Source organism: Dromiciops gliroides, chromosome 2, assembly GCF_019393635.1.
Source record: "Dromiciops gliroides isolate mDroGli1 chromosome 2, mDroGli1.pri, whole genome shotgun sequence".
NCBI lineage: Eukaryota > Metazoa > Chordata > Mammalia > Microbiotheria > Microbiotheriidae > Dromiciops > Dromiciops gliroides.
In genome coordinates, this window is record NC_057862.1 from 392,432,163 (window position 1) to 392,438,162 (window position 6,000).

The window sequence follows — 6,000 nt, forward strand, 5'->3', positions numbered from 1 at the left end:
CTCTCTGCCCCAGCAATTTACATAGTATCCTCCACACACTTAATAAATATTCGTTGACATTGAATGATGTCCAATATTGGTGCTCCTTTTAAAAGCCGGATGTAAATATCTGAAGCACAGACTTCCTCACAGAAATCCAGCCAGTTTTGCCCACAATAAACTGGCAATTACTACCTAGTAAACATTACTGGAATGGCAAGTTTTGTCAGGTAATGAATGACCTCTGTTTATTATAGCTGCATTTTTGTGGTCATGTTTTCATCTGAGGACATAGGGAAAATAGATATTAGAGCTTACGTGGACCTTAGATATCTACTCTATGTCCCTCCTTTTACAAGGGGAGAAAAGTGAGGCCCAAATGCAATTCAATTTAATTCACCAAATTTTAAGCGATGTGCCAGGCACTGAGCAAAGAACTGGGGCTCTGCCTTCATTAAACTTACATTTTACTAGGGGAAGCCATACTCAGAAAGGTAAATGCAAAATATGCAACAAGTAGTTTTGGAACAGTGGGTGTCAATAACATTTGAGGGAATGAGAAAAAAGCTTGGGTAGGAGGTAGCATTTGGGACTAAGGTGCAATAATTCTGAAAAGATAGGTTGGAGCCAGGTTTTGAAGGGCTTTAAAAGACAAACAGGAATTTGTATTTTATCCTAGAAGCAATAGGGAACTACTGAAGTTTCTTGAACAGTGGAGTAAAAGGTCAAACATGTAAGATGGGTTGACCCAGGTAGCTCTTGATCTATTTGATGAGTCCTTCAATCAATCTGATGAGATTATAGAGCATAGACCTTTGTCTGAAGGGCTCCTCCATACAAGGTACATGTGCCTTGAGTCCTTGCTGAGAGGATGCAGAAGACTTATCTGTTTGGTTTTTGGTGAATGTAACTACCTCTAACATGATTGGTACCTGAGAAGAAGAAGGGATGATCTCTTATCAGATAAGCCATCCTTCCCTCCTTCCCACCCCCCTAGGAACATTCAGGTCTGAAAGTCCAAGGGAAAGAAAGCCTGAGGCAAAAGGCTGGAGCCACTTTTCAGCTAGATTTTATTGGGGTTGGGGTTGGGGAAAGGGAATGATTTTTCCAATAATCTTCCCCTCTAAATCTCAGTCAACATCTTGTAGGAAGTCATAGTCATCGAGAACCAATTAGAGTGGTCTCCATAGTTGGCTCTCCTCTCAGGAAGGGTTCAAGTCACATGTTTTCCTTCATTGAAGGTGCTTCAGGCATAGACTTGGAGTTGTCATCTTATTGAGTTGACTGAAGGGTTCATCAAATTGTTTAAGGGCTTCTCTGATTAATTCCCCTTCCAAGTGTTGTTTGTTTGTTTATTTATTTGGAATTTTTCCCCACCTTACATGTAAAAAGTTGTGAGGACAGCTAGGTGGTACAGTGGAATAAGAACAGGTCCTGGATTCGTTCAAATCCAGTCTCAGACACTTGACACTAACTAGCTGTGTGACCCTGGGCAAGTCACTTAATGCCAATTGCCTCACCAAAAAGCAAAACAAAACAAAATTTAAAAAAAAACCAACAAATTGTAACATTGATTTTTATAATTTTGTTTTCCAAATTCTCTTCCTCCCTCCCTACCCCCCTTAAGAGCTCAAGCAATTTAACCTAACCTATACATGTGCAGTTGTACAAAACATATCAGAGAAAAAAACTTTAGAAATAGGAACTAACAACAAAATGTGAAGTTAGTACCTGTGTGGGGGATGAATTAGAGAGAGTAGATGTTGGAGAATGGAATACTACAGTAGAAGCAATATCCTAAGACCATATCCCACAAAGGCTAAGCTAGTTTTTCTTTAAGATGTGCTGATACCAGTGGCAGAGCCAAGATGGCAGTAACCTCTTGGACCTCCTGAGATGATCAAGCCAAAAACATCCAAATAATGTCATAGGACAATTCCTGGAGTAGCAGAACCCTCGTTTGATGATACTTGCTTTGCTGGGCTATTGTGAAGAAAATTCTTTGTCAGGTATAAGGTATTATATAGATGTTGGCTATTATTGTTGTTGAAATAATCAACCTTATGGGTGCTTTGTAAGGAAATCTCCCCTTTAAGTACTTTACAAATGTAGTTTACTATTTTTTAAAAAAATGAGCAGGATGCTTACAGAAAAAAACCTGGAAAGACTTACATGATCTGAAGCAAAGTGAAATGTATTGTGTACAAAATAACAGCAATATTATAGGATGATCTGCTGTGAATGACTTAGTTATTTTCAGTGGTGCTGAACAAATAAATAAATAAATGAAATAAGATGTACTGAAACCATCTTTATGACTTAATTGGTCAAGGGAATATAACTTCCTAGTGGCCTAGGTACAAAAGCCAGCACAGGAGAAAAAGCAAATCAAGCTTCTCGCCAGTGGCCAACACAGAGGCAAGGATGCTGTTCCTGACTGAATCAATGTTGCTATATCTTTGTTGAATATATTTCCTCTTCTATGTCTAAATAAATCTTCTGTTAATAGTCAGATGGTCTATGAGTACTTCATTTTGTTCCAAATCTTAACCTGAGACATTAGACTGACCTGTGTCAGTCCCAACCTATAACAGAGACCAGGTGTTCTGAACAAGGCAGGTGATAAGTGATGTTAGTAGAGGGAAGGGGACAGACATGAGATACATTGTAGAGGTAGATTTGATTAGACAAAACAAAAGCTTCCTAAACTGTGAGTCACAACCCCATATGGGGTCACATAATTGAATGTGGTGGTCACAAAAAATTTGGCAGTAAATGTTTGATTTGTATACCTATTTTATATACCTATATACCCAGGGTTACATAAAAATTTCTTGGGCAAAAAGGGATCTCAAGAAGAAAAAGTTTAAGAAGCCCTGGACTAGACAACTGACTGGATATGGAGAGTGGGGGAAAGGGTAGAATATAGGATGACTCCAAAGTTTTGAACCTGGATGACTGGAAAGATGGTGATGCCCTCCACAGAAAGAAGGAAGTTAAAAATGAGGGTAAATTTGGGGTTAAAGACAATGAATTCTGTTTTGGCCATATTGGATTTGAAATGCCTAGGAGATCTGGGTAGAGAGGGCCAACCAATCAATAAGCATTTATTAAATTCCTACTAAATGTTAGGCACTATACAAAGTACAGGGGACTAATGAAAAGATGAAACTGAAAGTCCTTACCCTCAGGGAGCTTATATTCTATCTGGTAACAACTACACAAGGGCAGAGCCAAGATGGTGGAGTTAAATCAGGAAGCTGCCTGAGCTCTCCCAAATTTCCCTCAGAAACAATGTTAAATTAAGCCTCTCAATAGATTTTGGAGCTGCAAAACCTGCAAAAAGATGGAGCGAAACAATCTTCTGACTTTAGGTAACTAGATCTTTAGGAAAGTTTTGTCTCACCTGGGTAAAAGGGGAGCATAGCTCAGTGCAGAGTGTGTCTGGGTAAGCCAGCAAAAGGCTCTTAGTCACACTACAGATCAGCAGCTAAGGACCGTTGGTCCTAGCTCAGTGAGCTAGTGGCACAGTAGGCCAGTTGTGAGGCCCCCAGCCCAGAAGGCAATCTGCCAGTTAGGGTATATGCTACCCAAAAGGCCCAACTAGTCTGGGTCACTCCAGTACAGTGAGAAGCTGCAAGCAGCTGAGGACTCAGAGCAGAAGACCGGTGACTAGAGCCCTGGCCCCCAGCAAAAGAAGCTTGGGACAGTGTACACTGTACTCCAGGAGCAGAACTCAGTTTTAAAAGACACAAAAGAGGATAAAATATGAATAAGAAACAGAAAAGAACCCTCACCATAGAAAATTACTATGGCAACAGGGAGGATCAAAACATAAACTCAGAGGAGGACAACAATGTCAAAACACCTACATGTGAAGCCTTAAAGTGGAAGAGGAATTGGTCTTGAGACCAAAAAGGTCTCTTGGAAGAGATCAAAAAGGATGTTATAAGTCAAATAAGAGAGGTAGAAGAAAAATTGGGAAAAGAAATATTGGGAAAAGAAATGAGAGTTATGCAAGAGAGAGGCAACAGTTTGGAAGAAGGACAAAAATTGACTAAGGAAAACACATTAAAAAATGCAATTAGATGATCGCTCCAAAAAACATCCAAATAACACCATAGGAAAATGCCCAGAGCAGCAAAACTCACAGAAGAATGTGCTGAAATCATGTTCTAACCAAGAACAGCTTGGAAGGTCAGAAGGAGGGAGCTGCTGTGCTGAGACAGGAGTTGAGCCCAACCCCACAGTCACCCTAACACAGATCCAGTCCCAGGAAGGCCTCACCAGAGAAGGAGGCCCCCAGAGCCTCTGAATCAGCTGAAGTGCCAGTGTTGTCTAGAACTAAGCTCACAGTCTGTTGAGAGGGCTGAACCCTGGGCAAGGGGGAGACTGCAAGGATCTATGCTGGTGCTGAGGCAGAACTTGGATTTTTCACCCCTGCTGAGGACCAGGAGGTAGGCTTGAGCAGCAGTGGCCCAGGTGGGGGAGGGGCACAGGCTCTTAGGAGCCAACAACCACAACACACAAAGCTGGTTGATTAGCAAGTTGGCCTGGGGTCATCTACTGACCAGGGAACAGGCCAGGCAAGTGAAGGACCTGATCCTCCTTAAATCCTACCACCTGGGACTTCTTAAGCTTGAAATACTGTGGCCTGGAAATAGTGCCCCACTTTAAGGAGCTAAAAGTCAAGTAAAAGAAAGGAAAGATAAGCAGACAGAGAAAGGTGAGGACCATAGAAAGTTTCTTCAGTAACAAGGAAGACTGAGGTGCACCCTCAGAGGAAGATGTCAATATCAGGGCCCCTATATCTAAAGCTTCCAAGAAAAATATGAATTGGTCTCAGGCCACAGAGGTTCTCAAAAAGGACTTTGAAGATAAAGTTAGAGAGGTAGAGGAAAAAATGGAAAGAGTAATGAGGATGATGCAGGAAAGACAAGAGAAAAAAGTCAACAGATTGAAAAGCCAAATGGAAAAGCTCTCTGATGAAAATAATTGCCTAAGAATGAGGATTGAACAAATAAATGGAAGCCAGTGACTTTATGAGAAACCAAGACACAATAAAGCAAATCCAAATGAATAAAAAAATAGAGGGCAATGTGAAATATCTTCTGGGAAAAACTGCTGACCTGGAAAATAGGTCCAGGAGAGATAATTTGAAAATTATTGGTCTACCTGAAAACCATGATCAAGGAAAGAGCTTAGACATCATCTTCCAAGATATTCTCAGGAAAAATTGACCTGAAATTCTAGAAGAAGAAGAAGAAGCTAAAATAGAAATTGAAAGAATCCACCGATCACCTCCAGAAAGAGATCCCAAAAGGAAAACGCCTAGGAATATTATAACCAAATTCCAGAGCTCTCAGGTCAAGGAGAAAATATTGCAAGCTGTCAAAAAGAAAGAATTCAAGTACTGTGGAGCACCAGTCAGGATAGCACAAGACCTAGCAGCTTCTACATTAAAGGACCAGAGGGCATGGAATGTGATATTCCAGAGGGCAAAGGAAATGGGATTACAACCAAGAATCACCTAGCCAGCAAAACTCCACATAATCTTTCAGAGGAAAAAATGGGACTTTGATGAAAAAGAGGACTTCCAGATATTTGTGATGAAAAGACCTGAACTGAGTGACAAATTTGACTTTCAAATACAAGACCCTAGAGAACCATAAAAAAATGGAGCTGGGGGACATACCTGGAGTCATACAGTGGGTGACTGTCTTGTGTCTGAGGCCGGGTTTTGGTGGGATCCCCCGGGTCCAGGGGTGATGCTTTGTCCACTGTGTCACCTAGCTAGGTGATGATATCTTTAGGGTTAAATTGAGGGGTGAAGGGAATGCACTGGGGGAGGGGAAAGGGCAGAGGTGAAATCCTACATGAAAGAAACAGGAAAAGGCTTATGGAGTGGGGGAAGAGATGGGAGAGGAGCAGGGCAGTAAATGAATTTTACACTCATCAGAAAAGGCTCAAAGACCTTAAACTCATCAGAGTTGCCTCAAGGAAGGACTAACACACACACAC